At 54.3% G+C, this 14,323-nt stretch overlaps 1 protein-coding gene across 5 annotated transcripts in view; it reads left to right on the top strand.

The window, feature by feature from the left end:
- CUX1 (cut like homeobox 1) overlaps window positions 1–14,323 on the top strand; it is a 468,585-nt gene that overhangs the window by 442,385 nt on the left and 11,877 nt on the right. The window lies entirely within an intron of this gene.

Here is a 14,323-nt window from a genome sequence, read left to right as displayed (position 1 = left end):
CACCTGTCCGCACGTCCTCGGGCGTGTGGCTTCCGGGCACACAGAAAACCGCGTGGCTCTAGGAGGCATGGGGATTTCGGGCACCGCTCTTTCAGTCTGCATCCGGCTCACAGGAAGGGCTCCGCCGGGGCCTGCGTTCCTACTTGCTGTTGTCACCAGCACTGTTTGCCTAGCCTTGAACCCAGCCCTTACCCTCCCTGGCATCCGCTTCCTTGTCTGTAAAATGGAGACACCATTGCCTGTCATATAGGCTTGCTGTGGGGAACCAGGAATGGTGGCCAATGCTGGTGTGGCACCAGGTTGGTGGTGGCAGCCCCAATCGATGGCACTTGGGTGACCAGGACTACGGCCAGGCTGCTCTGCCTGGTGGCCCGCAGCTGGTCAGTGGCGTGACCTCAACCTTCTGTGTGGGGCTCTCACTGTGCCCCTGACTCCTGATGTAACAGAAAGACAAGTGAAGAGCGCCAGTTAATGCTTGCGAGTGGGCCGGAAGAGGGGATTGGGACAGTGGCTTGCGGGTCTCTGGAATGCTGGGGCGGCTGAGCAGGGTCTCTTTCCAGATGGCGCTCAGGCTGGACGTGGGGGAATGGCTCTGCCGAGGTGGCTGCTAGGCTTCTCCGCGCAGTTGTGACTCAGAGGCTGTTGCTCGTCTTGAGACCTACCGGGTTGGAACAGAGCCGTCTGCCAGTCTGTGTGTCTAGTGGAAGTGGCGGATGACTTGGTCGCGTATTACTTCGGAGATTTCAGATTGTGGAATGCCCACATGTGATACAGAAGCATAAGCCTCTCTCCGAATTACACTGGATTCAATCCTTCCTCCAGTGGGAGAACCCAGAGTATGGGATGGAAACGACCCCCAGTGCCAGGTGCAGTCGGCAGCCCCGCGTCTCACGCAGTCACTCAGGGCCAAGGGTGTCAGAGTTACCCCAAATGCCAGCCCCCTCAGATAGGAGAGACCTGCATAAAACCCTAAGAGCTGGCCCAGCACGGTGGCTAACACCTGTAACCCCAGCACTTTAGGAGGCTGAGGCGGGAGGATTGCTTGAGGTGCAGGAGTTTCAAGACCAGCCTGGGCAACATAGTGAGACCCCATCTCTACAAAAAATAAAAAATTAACTGGGCATGGTGGCATGTGCCTGTAGTCCCAGCCACTCTGGAGGCTGAGGTGGGAGGATCACTTCTGCCCAGGAGTTCAAGGCTGCAGTGATCTATAATGGCACCACTGCTCTCCAGCCTGGGCAACAGAGCAAGACCCTGAATCTTTAAAAAAAAAAAAAAAAAAAAAAAAAAAAAAAGTTTGCTCAAAGTCTTTTTCCTCGGAAAGTTGAGACAGGGTCTCAGTCTGTTGCCACCTCCTCCTCCCAGGCTTAAGCAACCCTCCCACCTCAGCCTCCCAACTAGCTGGGACCATAGGTGTGCGCCACCACGCCTGGCTAATTTTTTGTAGAGACGGGGTTTCACCATGTTGCCCAGGCTGGTCTGAGCTCAGGAGATCCACCCACCTGGTTCTCCCAAGTACTGGGATTATAGGAGTAAGCCACTGCACCCGGCCTCCCCACGTGCTTCTAAAGTGAGATTTAATTAAGCAAAACTGCAATTGCACCTGGTTTTGCAGGGCTAGCTGCAGAGGCAGAAAAAGACAGTGAGATTTCATGCTCTGACTGCAATTGGCTGATGCCCCCATTCCAGGCAAATGGTTCAGCCTTGACCTTTCTCCTGTCCCCGCAGTTAAATGGATCTGAACAGAACCTTGTTCCTTGCTTTTGTTTTTGAGACAGAGTCTCTCTCTGTTGCCTAGGCTAGAGTTTAGTGGCACGATCTAGGCTGGCTGCAACCTCTGTCTCCTGAGTTCAAGCAATTCTCCTGCCTCAGCCTCCCCGGTAATTGGGATTAGAGGTGCGTGCCACAATGCCCAGCTAATTTTTACTATTTTCAGTAGAGATGGGGTTTTACCATGTTGGCCAGGCTGGTCTCGAACTCCCGACCTCAAGTGATCTGCCCACCTTGGCCTCCCAAAGTGCTGGGATTACAGGCGTGAGCCACCGTGCCCGGCCCCTTGTTTGTTTTTGTTTTGTTTTGTTTTGTTTTTAAGATGGAGTCTGGCTCTGTCACCCAGGGCTGGGGCACAGTACACCAGCTCAAGGCAACCTCCCGCCTCTCCTGGTTCAGGTGGGGACTCTGCCTCAGCCTCCCAAGCAGCTGGGATTATAGGTCCTCACCACCACACCTGGCTTTTTTTTTTTTTGTATTTTTAGTAGAGATGGGGTTTCACCATGTTGGCCAGGCTGATCTCGAACTCCTGACCTCAAGCGATCTGCCTGCCTCAGCCTCCCAAAGTGCTGGGATTACAGGCGTGAACCACCGTACCCGGCTGCATTCCTTATTTGATGCTCTGAGGAAACACAATTGTACGTAGACAGGGTGGCACGACGTGATGATGAGATAGATTAGAGCGCTTGAATTGTCTGCAATGGTCCTGTGTGCTTCTGTTTAAAAGCCCCTCCGAGTGGCTGCCTGGGGATATGCTGCTCCTCTCCACAGTCCTAGCATGCCAGCTTTGGAGGCACACAGCTTGCTGGTGTCTACTTCAGTTCATCACTGATTCCTGTGAGGTGGCAGAGGCCTGGGCCCGCATGTACGGACCCAACCAGGGAACTGGGAGGGCTCCACAGAGCTACGGTGATGTTGCCAGGGCTCCCGGCCAGTGGACCATTGATCAGCAACTGACTCATACAGTGTTGAGTGACTGGTCTCCATAGACAGGGGAGACACAGCCTGGCCCCAGCCTTGAGCAGGCATTGCCCAAGTTCCTGCCTTTTCCAAGAAATTCAGACTCTTCGAATACCAACAAGGAAGGGCTCTGGTCAAGTATGGTGGCTCACGCCTGTAATCCCAGCACTTTGGGAGGCTGAGATGGACGGATCACCTGAGGTCAGGAGTTTGAGACCAGCCTGGCCAACATGATGAAACCCCATCTCTACTAAAAATACAAAAATTAGCCGGGCATGGTGGTGCACACATGTAATCCCAGCTACTCAGGAGGCTGAGGCAGGAGAATCACTTGAACCTTGGAGGTGGAGGTTGTAGTGAGCCAAGATTGCACCACTGCGCTCCAGCCTAGGCAACAGAGCAAGACTCTGGCTCAAAAAAGTAAAAAATAAATAATACCAATAGGAAGAGCCCTTTCTCTTTTTTTCAAACAGAATCGGGTATGGATAAGTAATAGCAGAACTGGCCGGGTGCGGTGGCTCAAGCCTGTAATCCCAGCACTTTGGCCGAGACGGGCAGATCACGAGCTCAGGAGATCAAGACCATCCTGGCTAACACAGTGAAACCCCGTCTCTACTAAAAAATACAAAAAACTAGCCGGGAGAGGTGGCGGGCGCCTATAGTCCCAGCTACTCGGGAGGCTGAGGCAGGAGAATGGCGTGAACCTGGGCAGCGGAGCTTGCAGTGAGCTGAGATCCAGCCACTGCACTCCAGCCTGGGCGACAGAGCAAGACTCTGTCTCAAAAAAAAAAAAACAAAAAACAAAAAAAGTAATAGCAGAACTGCCTGTTTGGGGCAGTGGTGTGGCCTCCGGGGAGCAGGATTTGAGGACAACCCTGCCATTGTTCAGGGAGGCAGCGTCTGTGGTCAGGAGACACTGGCTGTATCAGGATCCCAGCAGCGTCGCTTACTGGCTGATGACCGTGGGCAAGTCTTAGTCGACGCTCAGGAAATCTCTGAAAGAATGAATGAGTTTAACTTCCTAGTGCGTCTGTTTCTGTCTCTGTAAAGGGGATAGAAAAAGCCAAACTCGGTCGGGCACGATGGCTCATGCCTGTAATCCCGAGGCTTTGGGAGGCCACGGCGGGAGGATCCCTTGAGGCCAGGAGTTCAAGACCCACCCTGGGACACATAGCAAGACCCCGTCTCTACAAAAATGTTTAAAATTCGCCGGATGTGCTGGCACATGCCTGTAGTCCCAGCTACTCGGGAGGCTGAAGGATGGCTTGAGCCCAGGAGCTCAAGGCTGCAGTGAGCTATAATTGCATCACTGTACTCCGGCCTGGGTGACAGAGTGAGACCCTGTCTCCAGTTAAAAAACTAAGAGGTAGGTGGCTCACGCCTGTAATCCCAGCACTTTGGGAGGCCGAGGCGGGTGGATCACAAGGTCAGGAGATTGAGACCACCCTGGCTAACACGGTGAAACCCCATCTCTACTAAAAAATACAAAAAATTAGCCAGGCGCGGTGGCGGGCACCTGTAGCTACTCAGGAGGCTGAGGCAGGAGAATCGCTTGAACCCAGCAGGCAGAGGTTGCAGTGAGCTGAGATACCTCCACTGCACTCCAGCCTGGGAGACAGAGCAAGACTCCATCTCAAATAAATACATAAATAAATAAGAGGTCAGACTCACAGGGTTGCTGAGAGAACCCAGTGAGAAGACCTGGAAACCACTCGCCCAGCTTCCAGTGCCAGGGCAGAGTCTGGAAGGATCCAAGTGAGGCCTATGCAGTTACTGGCAGTGGAAGCAGCAGAGGACTGGCCGGCCCTCCCGGGGTCTTGCTGCCCGTGGCCAGGCCCCATCTCCTGGGGTCTCTCGTCTCTCTAACACACGTGGCCACTGGGTTTGGCTGTGATGGGGTGGGACTGAGCCGTGGTAGATGCTTACATCAGATCGCAAAGAGGGCCAGCTGTGCCTCAGCCTGGGAGACCCTGCAGCTCCAGGAATCCTGGTGCAAGTTTCCAACTGAGGAAACAGATGCTTGCCGCGGGGTAGCATCCACTCACCCGTGAGCTAGAACATACCCAAGGCTGACCGTGGGCAGCTGCCTTACACGCTGGGGTTATTACAGGGCAAACCAGGAGCTCACCTTCTTATGAAGGGACAGACAGTAGACGTAATAAATAAGTGAATGAGATAGTTGCTTTGAAGGTGATCAATGTTATAAGGAGGATGGGAAGAGCAAGTGAAAAGAGTTAAAGTTTTTTTTTTTTTTATTTGAAGATGAAGTCTTGCTCTGTTGCCCAGGCTGGAGTACACTGGTGCAATCTCGGCTCACTGTAACCTCCACCTCCCAGGTTCAGGCGATTCTCCTGCCTCAGCCTCCCAAGTAGCTGGGATTACACGTGTACACCACCACACCCAGCTAATTTTTGTTATTTTTAGTAGAGACAGTGGTTTCATCATGCTGTCCATTCTGGTCTCGAACTCCCGACCTCAAGTGATCCGCCCGCGTCAGCCTCCCATAGTGCTGGGATTACAGGTGTGAGCCACTGCACCCAGCTGAAAAGGTTTAAAGTTTTAAATCGGGTGGTCAAGGTAGGCCTCCCTAAGAAGTTCCCTTCTTTGTTTAATTTATTATCTTTTTCTTCTTTTTTTTTTTTTTTTTTTTTTTTTGGAGACAGGGTCTCACTCTGTCACCCAAGCTGAAGTGCAGTGGCGTAATCATAGCTCACTGCAGCCTCCAACTCCTGGGCTCAAATTATCCTCCCAGCCTCCCTAGTATCTGGGACTACAGGCGCACATCACCGCTTTTGGCTAATTTTTGTATTGTTTGTAGAGACGACGTCTCGCTATGTTGCCCAGGCTGGTCTCAAACTCCTGGCTTCCAGCAATCCTCCCACCTGGGCCTCCCTAAGTGCTGGAATTACAGGCATGAGCCACCGATCCCAGACAGAAGTTAACTTCTAAACAGTCGTGGCAGAGGTGAGGGAATGAGCCCTGCAGATGTGAGAGGGAAGGAGGTTCTAGGCAGTGGGAACCGCCAGTTCAAAGGTCTCGTGGTGCAAACGTGTCTGGAGACCAGCATGGCCGCAGCACCGTGACCAGGAGGAAGAGTGGGAGGCGGTGAGGTCAGAGAGACCAGGGAGAGGCGGAGCATGGAGCCTTGTCGGCCATTGCAGAGTCTTTGGCTTTTACTCTGAGTCAACTGGGGGCTACTGGAGGGTTTGAACAGAGGGTCCTGGCTCTGGTGGGGAAACAGGAAGTAGGATTTATTATTGGTAGGCATGAGTAAGGAGGGGTCTGCACAGGGGAAGCCCTCAGAAGCACAGGGGCCAACACTCACCCAGGAGGCCACGAATGGGGCTGCGTTTGACCCCCAGCCATGCCAGATGAGGGAGCCGCTTCTCAGCCACCATGTGGGATCAGCTTCATCCGCATTGAACCTGATCAAGGCCCGCTGCTTTGTGCTCTAGATCTTCTGGCAGCCGGGGAACTTGGACTTGGCCCCACGTATGGCCTCAATCACATGCTCATGGTTCTGCTGTTGGTACAGATAGACATGATGACCTGGCCAACATGAACCCTGGCTGTCACATCCTGGGGCTTTCCAAGGGCACCCTGAATACTTGCCTGGTGTCTAGACCAGAGACAGCACGAGGTCAGAGACACAAATGTCCAGGGGAAAGAAATGTCTCCAAGGTTCCTTAGGGCAACCCATATAAGAAACAGACTGTGTGGCCGGGCGTGGGGGCTCACGCCTGTAATCCCAGCACTTTGGGAGGCCAAGGTGGGTGGATCACCTGAGGTCAGGAGTTCGAGACCAGCCTGGCCAACATGGCGAAACCCCATCTCTACTAAAAATACAAAAAAGTTAGCCAGGCATGGTAGTGGGTGCCTGTAATCTCAGCTACTCAGGAGGCTGAGGCAGGAGAATCGCTTGAACCCGGGAGGCAGAGTTTGCAGTGAGCCAAGATTACGCCACTGTACTCCAGCTTAGGCGACAAGAGCAAAAATCTGTCTCAAATTTTAAAAAGAAAGAAAAAGAAAGAAACAGACTATGTACTTTACTGAGGAGGGTGCTGTTTGCAACCATTGCAGCTTACAAGGTCACAAATTTTTTTTTTTTTTTTTTTTTTTTTTTTGAGACATAGTCTTGCTCTGTCGCCCAGGCTGGAGTGCAGTGGCGCAATCTCAGCTCACTGCAAGTTCTGCCTCCCAGGTTCATGCCATTCTCCTGCCTCAGCTTCCCAAGTAGCTGGGACTACAGGCGCCCACCACCACGCCCGGTTAAATTTTTTGTATTTTTAGTAGAGACAGGGGTTCACCGTGTTAGCCAGGATGGTCTCGATCTCCTGACCTTGTGATCCGCCTGCCTCGGCCTCCCAAAGTGCTGGGATTACAGGCGTGAGCCACCACGTCTGACCTAGTCACTATTTTTTTTTTTTTTTTTGAGACGGAGTCTCGCTCTGTCGCCCAGGCTGGAGTGCAGTGGCCGGATCTCAGCTCACTGCAAGCTCCGCCTCCCGGGTTTACGCCATTCTCCTGCCTCAGCCTCCAGAGTAGCTGGGACTACAGGCACCCGCCACCACGCCCAGCTAGTTTTTTGTATTTTTTTAGTAGAGATGGGGTTTCACCGTGTTAGCCAGGATGGTCTCAATCTCCTGACCTCATGATCCGCCCATCTCGGCCTCCCAAAGTGCTGGGATTAGTCACTATTTTTTTTTTAAGAGACAGGGTCTCACTCTGTTGCCCAGGCTGGAGGGCACTGGCATGATCATTGCTCACTGCAGCCTCGAGTTCCTGGGCTCAAGCAATCCTCCTGCCTCAGCCTCCCAAGTAGCAGGGACAGGCATGCACCACCACACACGGCTAATATTTTTATTTTTTATAGAGACAATCTGGCTATGTTGCCCAGGCTGGTCTCAAACTCCTGGACTCAAGCAATCTTCCTGCCTCAGCCTCCCAAAGTCCTGGGATTACAGGCATGAGCCAATTGCACCCGACCAACTTTTTAAAAGGCTCTCTCTGGCCGCTGCTTGGTGCCCGGATCATAGGTGGCAGAGGGAGGCCAATGGGAGGCTGATGCCATCATCGCAATGAGAGGTGGTCATGACTCAGACTAGGTGGCAGCAGTGGTAAAAAGGGACTAGATTCTGGAGATATTTTGAAGGCAGAGCCAAAAATGAGACTTAAGGCAGGTGCAGTGGCTCACACCTGTAATCCCAACACTTTGGGAGGCCGAGGCAGGTGGGTCATTTCAAGCCAGGAGTTCGAGACCAGCCTGACCAACATGGTGAAACCCCGTTTCTACTAAAAACACAAAAATTAGCCGGGCTTGGTGGATTCAGGAGAATCTCTTGAACGCAAGAGGTGGAGGTTGCAGTGAGTTGAGATCACGCCACTGCGCTCTAGCGTGGGCAACAGAGTGAGACTCCATCTCAAAAAAGAAAAAAAGGAGAGAGAAAGAAACTTTAGATTCAGCATCAGGAGTGATGGAGAGGAGTGGGGCTACCTCCTGGGGTTTGTTCTGAGCCACTGAAGGGTGGCAGAGAGCTGGGTCAGGCCGGGAAGGAGGTCTCTGCCTAGCCCTGCAGATGTCACCTCCTGGCGCTGGGCTACAAGGGTCCACACTCGGGCTTGGGGAGTGCAGACTTGGGGAGGAAGGGATCAGGCTGAAATGCAGACCCATAAAGGTTGAAATTCCAGTAGAAGAACAAGTAGAAGATAAATCCAAGGAAAGGCGTGGACTGGAGTCCCACACTGGGGAGCCATCGGCTTGTCAATGGCATCCCGCATGGCCAGAGCGGATGAGAAGGCAGAGTGAGGCATCTGCGGACAGTCCCCGTGCAGCAGCAGCAAGAAGCTTAGCAGGGAGGGCAAGGACCAGTCAAGGAAACAGGGACAGGGCATCCAGCCGGGGGAGGAGGCCCGGAGGGTCGGTGACCTGGAAACTAGCTGCTAACACAGCAGCTCAGATGAGAGTCGAAAAACAAGGACGTGGCAATGTGGGGAGGTCATTAGGGACCTTGGCAAGGACAGTCGGCGTTGGGGGGGCAGCAGAGTCTGATGGGAAGGGCTTGAGGAATTGGAGGAGTGGAATTAGATGCTTGAGAAGAGACAGCTTCTTCAAGGAGTTTTGCCGGAGTGGGGTCAAGGGAAGGGGCGTGTGTGCATGTTTACGTGCCTGCTAGGAGAACATGCTTGCATGCATGTAGAAGAGAGAAGCAAGAGCTGGTGCTGCAGGAGAGGGTGGCATTGCTGGAGACCCCATTGTGTAGGGGTGAGGGGCCAGCACCTGCAGGCATGGGGAGCTGGCTGGGGGGCTCCGCGGTCACCTGTGGTTACCTGCAGGATCTACAGGTGCAGAGGCAGGGAGGGGTGGATGAGGCAGCAGCTTGGCCTCCCTCAGTGTCCTCCTAGCAGAGGATACCATGTGCACCAAGCGTCTCCACCATTCCTACCTGGCCTGCAAGTGATTTAATAAGACAGGGGCGGCCGGGCGTGGTGGTTCATGCCTGTAATCCCAGCACTTTGGGAGGCCGAGGCGGGTGGATCACCTGAGGTCAGGAGTTCGAGACCAGCCTGGCCAACATGATGAAACCCTGTCTCTACTAAAAATACAAAAATTAGCTAGGCATGGTGGCGCATGCCTGAGAGGCTGAGGCAGGAGAATCGCTTGAACCTGGGAGACAGAGGTTGCAGTGAGCCGAAATCATACCATTGCACTCTAGCCTAGGTGACAAGAGTGAAACTCCGTCTCAAAAAAAATTAAAAAAAGACAGGGGCCCCCCACAACTTCAGGAAAACTGTAGGTACAACGCCGCTGGCCTTGCTATGATAAATCTCTGCGTTCAATCCTTTTGCAATCAGAAATCATGCCTAGACTTTTTTTGGGCATGGGGCAGAGGGGGACAGGGTCTTGCTCTATCACCCAGCCTGGAGTGCAGTGGTGCAATCAGCTCTCTGAGCCTCGAACTCCTGGACTCAAGCAATCCTCCAGCCTTAGCCTCCTGAGTAGCTGGGACCACAGGTGCACACCACAATGCCTGTCTAATTTTTGTATTTTTCTGTAGAGATGACGTTTTGCCATGTTGCCCAGGCTGGTCTCAAACACCTGAGCTCCAGCGACGCTCCCACCTCTGCCTCCGGAAGTGCTGGATTCCAGCCGTGAGCCACAGCGCCGGCCTTCCTGACGTCTTGACCTTAAAGACGCTTTGATTCCCTCCTCCTCTCTGTGAGGTGCCCTCTCTAGGCTGTCTTTCCGGGTTCTCAGAAGGATGAGGTCCTAGTCTTTCCTGAGGGGAAGGGGACCGTGTTGGGCCCTTGCCCCACAGACTCCTTTTCTGAGCCCGTTTCCCTGTCTTATGCTCACTTATCCACCCATCACCTATCATCCCTCTCTCCCCTAAACAAAGTATGTCCCTCTCTCCTGGGTTTCCGGGTTGCCGATCGTCCATTCCACACACTCCATGCTTCTCAAGATCCCCTCTGGGGCCCACGTTACCCCCCTTCCACCAGTTCTGCCCATCGGGCTGTGCCTTGCAGCCCTGCACACCCCCACCACCCCGACGACGATGCCCTCGCCTTATTCAGCCTCTCTGTAGCTTGTGACCCCCTGACCCTCCGTATTCATTGACCCTCCTGCCTCATATTGGTGCCTTCACATGCATCCTCCTGGTGTCTCCCCTGCCTCCTGCCGCCTCTTCTCAGGGTCTTTGCGGGACCCCCTTCATGGGTCACCCCCTGAGGCTCTGGCCACACTCATGGCAGCACTTTCTCAGGACTTGTCCACCACCCCTGATTTTCTGTATTAGCCATTCTTGCATTGCGGTAGAGAAATACCTGAGGCTGGGTAATTTATCAAGAAAAGAGGTTTCGTTGGCTCGTGGTTCTGCAGACTGTACCAGAAGCGTGGCACTGACGTCAGTTTGGCTTCTGGGAAGGTGATGGAGCCTTTACTCATGGCAGAAGGCAAAGTGGGAGCAGGCGTGAGACATGGGGAGGCCAGGAGGAAGAGACAGAGAATGGGGGTAGGGGAGGTGCCACGCTCCTTAAACAACCAGATCCCTATCCCAGAGACGGCACTGCGCCAGGAGGGACCCACCCCGTCCCCCAAACACCCCCCACCAGGCCCCACATCCAACACTGGGGATTAATTACTTTTTTTCTTTTTTGAGACAGGGTGTCACTCTGTCACCCAAGCAAGAGTGCAGTGGTGTGATCACGCTCACTGCAACCTCTGCCTCCTGGGCTCAGGTGATCCTATCTCAGCCTCCTAGTAGCTGGGACTACAGCTACAGCACCACACCCAGTTAATTTTTTTGTGGGTTGTATTTTGTAGAGACGGGGTTTTTCCATGTTACCCAGACTGGTCTCGAATTCCTGGGCTCCAGTGATCCCCCATCCTCAGCCTCCCAAAGTGCTGGAATTACAGGCAAGAGCCACTGCACCTGGCTTGATTACACTTCAACATGAGAAGTGGACAGGGGTGAATATCCAAACTCTATCATTCCACCCCTGCCCCCCTCGCCCAAATCTCATGTCCTTCTCACATTGTAAAATACAATCATGCCTTCCCAACAGTACCCCAAAGTCTTTTTTTTTTTTTTTTTTTTTTGAGATGGAGTTTTGCTCTTGTTGCCCAGGCTGGAGTGCAGTGGCACCATCTCAGTTCACTGTAACCTCCACCTCCCGGGGTCAAGTGATTCTCCTGCCTCAGCCTCCCGAGTAGCTGGGATTACAGGCACCCGCCACCATGCCCGGCTAATTTTTTTTTTTTTTTTTTTTGTATTTTTAGTAGAGATGGGGTGTCACCATGTTGGCCAGGCTGGTCTCAAACTCCCGACCTCAGGTGATCTGCCCGCCTCAGCCTCCCAAAGTGCTGGGATTACAGGCATGAGCCATTGCACCCAGCCCCAAAGTCTTAACTCATTACAGCATTTAGTCACAACCATTGAACCAGTCTCTAAGAAGTTCCAAACTTTCCCTTATCTTCCTGTCTTCTTCCAAGCCCCTCAAACTCTTCCAAGCTCTGACTGTTGGGGCCCTAGATCTCCTCAACTTGCATCTCCAGCCTGAGGTCCACAGGTCCAACCCCCACCACACGCATGCCCTTAGCTGTTCACAAGCACCTTCGTGCATACTGGAGCCAAGCCAGGCAGCTGCCCACCCGTTCCCCCACACAGGGCCAGGCCTGGGCCTCCCCACCTGGGTTCTGCACAGCGATGGGGTCCACAGCTCTCTCTCCAGCTCCTTCTGCGGCCTCGCCCCAGAGCTCTGCACTCCAGAGGTTGAAGAACTTGCCGAAGGTCGTGAAATTCATAAAAGGCAGGGCCAGAATGCAAGCCCAGTTCTGGACTTGACATCAAGTGGCCACGATGGATGTGATCCCAACGTCCCCACCTGCGCATTCCAGCCTCCAGCAGAGGAGGCAGGGCGAGGCAGCCGGTGGGGGACAGGGGGCCCTCCCATGGCCGGTGAGGCCCTGTCCTTCTCTAATTGAGGCCCCTCTCTCGGGGAAGCCCGCACAGTCAGTCTCCTGGCCTTCGCGTCCTCCCAGCGTGGAGTGACAGTTTCAAAGCACAGCTCTGGTTGCTGCTGGGATCCAGCTGGGCTCTGGGACAGTGTCCAGATCCTGTCCCCAGCAGCCTCCGGTTCCTTATCCAACCCCCTCTACCCAGAGCCTTCCGTCCAATCTCACTGCCTGCCAGCCTCTGCTGCCCTGTCTTACCCAGCCTGTTCTCTCTGCCTCACGAGCAGCCATCCCCCAATTCTGCTGCCCGTGCTCCTATTGCCCAAAGCCACCTCTTCAGGGATGGCCTCCCCCAACCACTCAGCCGTGCACCCCGAGATCCCCTCAGGAGCTAACCCAATGCCCAGAGCATCTGCAGCAGCGCCAATGGCCAGGCCTCCAGGCCAGCTTAACACGTGGGACGTTTCCAGGATAGCGGGCCACCAGCTGGGAACCGGGGCAGCCTAGGATAGAGGGTTTGCAGCCAGGGTGCTCACACCTGCACAGAATGTCGCATACATGCACAGCAGGACCATGTGCCCTCCCCTGCAGGAGCAGGCACAGGAACAAGTGCACAGGGACCAGGCCCACGCACCCCATCATCTCCCCAGTGCCTACGGACGGCGCTGGGAGCTGCAGACCCTGGGACCTGACCAAGACCGCACTGAGGTGGCCACAGACTGGGGGCAGATAAAATAGGCATTGCAAGGAATCATCTCAGCCGCTTTTTATCCACCCCTCTTGCCAGGCCACACCTCCAGGGACAAGGAGGACAAGGAGGCCTCACTCTGGCTGGGCAAAAGTCACCTCTGCAAAGGTTCCCCATCTCAGCCCTGTCTCTCTGTCCCCCAGGCCCTCATCCCTAAGATGGGATGTGGCTTCCCTGAGCCTTGTTGGGGCTTAATGCCCTCTTTTTATTCCAGGAGTCTGTCCCCATGGGATCAGTCCCAGCACAGTTCTTGGATGTGCTCTTGTTTATGACCAAACTGAAGAATCCCCTCCCTTGGTCTAGGCCCTTCACCTCTATTAATGTGACCCAAGGCCCCATTATCTTTCTGGTGGTTTCCTCTCCCTACATCTCATAGCTGCTGTCCACCTCCCCTCCTAAGCATGCGTGGCCAGCTCTGCCATCCCATCCCACAGGCCAGGGCCCAAGAACTCTGCACCCAGGCCAGGAGGGCATGGCATTTGTCATCTGTCTGGACCCCTCCATTTGGGGTCTCCTTAAAGTCCCTGCAGGTGACCCACGGCCAGCCCCAACCCTGCCCCTGACAGTCCTCCCTCCAAGGCCAGGTCCTGCCCTCAGGTCCTGCCTCTTCCCTCATCCCCTCCTCACTTCCGCAGGCACCACCTTCCTGCCAGGTACCCAGGGGTCAGTGAATGTCTGAAGGAAGAAATCCATTTGGAGGCCCGGCGTGGTGGCTCACGCCTGTAATCCCAACACTTTGGGAGGTTGAGGCGGGCAGATCACTTGAGGTTGGGAGTTCGAGACCAACCTGGACAACATGGCAAAATCCGTTCTCTACTAAAAATACAAAAATTAGCCGGGCATGGTGGCAGGTGCTGTAATCCCAGCTACTCAGGAGGCTGAGGCAGGAGAATTGCTTGAACCTTGGAGGCGGAGGTTGCAGTGAGCCAAGATGGAGCCACTGCACTCCAGCCTGGGTGACTGAGTGAGACTCTGTCTCAAAAAAATAAAATAAAATAAGAAATCCCTTCAGGGCCTGAATGAGGCGAGACTCTGGTGTGGGCAAGGGCTTAGACAGAGCTGGGGGTGGATGCCTTGGGTTTAGTCCCAGGTTGGAAAGCCTCTGTTCTTTGACTGTAAAATGTGAATCGTCTTTTGTCACTCATCTATAAGGGCTTGGTGTGCAGGGAACCCAGGAGCATGTCGGGGTGAGACTGGCTTGCCCCATCCTGGCCCAGGATGCTGAGCCCAGCCAGGGCGGGTACGACAGCCGGTCAGTGGGCTGCGCAGTCAGGGACAAGTCCACCGAGAGGGCCGCACACACCATTTCCCTGGCACTGCCCACAGCCTGCAGCCTTTGTGCATTTCTGAGGCCACAGTGCCCCCTGGTGGCTGTGCAGCCTACCCCAAAG

Source organism: Papio anubis, chromosome 4 (genome assembly GCF_008728515.1).
Source record: "Papio anubis isolate 15944 chromosome 4, Panubis1.0, whole genome shotgun sequence".
Lineage (NCBI taxonomy): Eukaryota > Metazoa > Chordata > Mammalia > Primates > Cercopithecidae > Papio > Papio anubis.
Note: the sequence above shows the minus strand (reverse complement) of the source record. Positions and strands in the feature narration are given on the sequence as shown.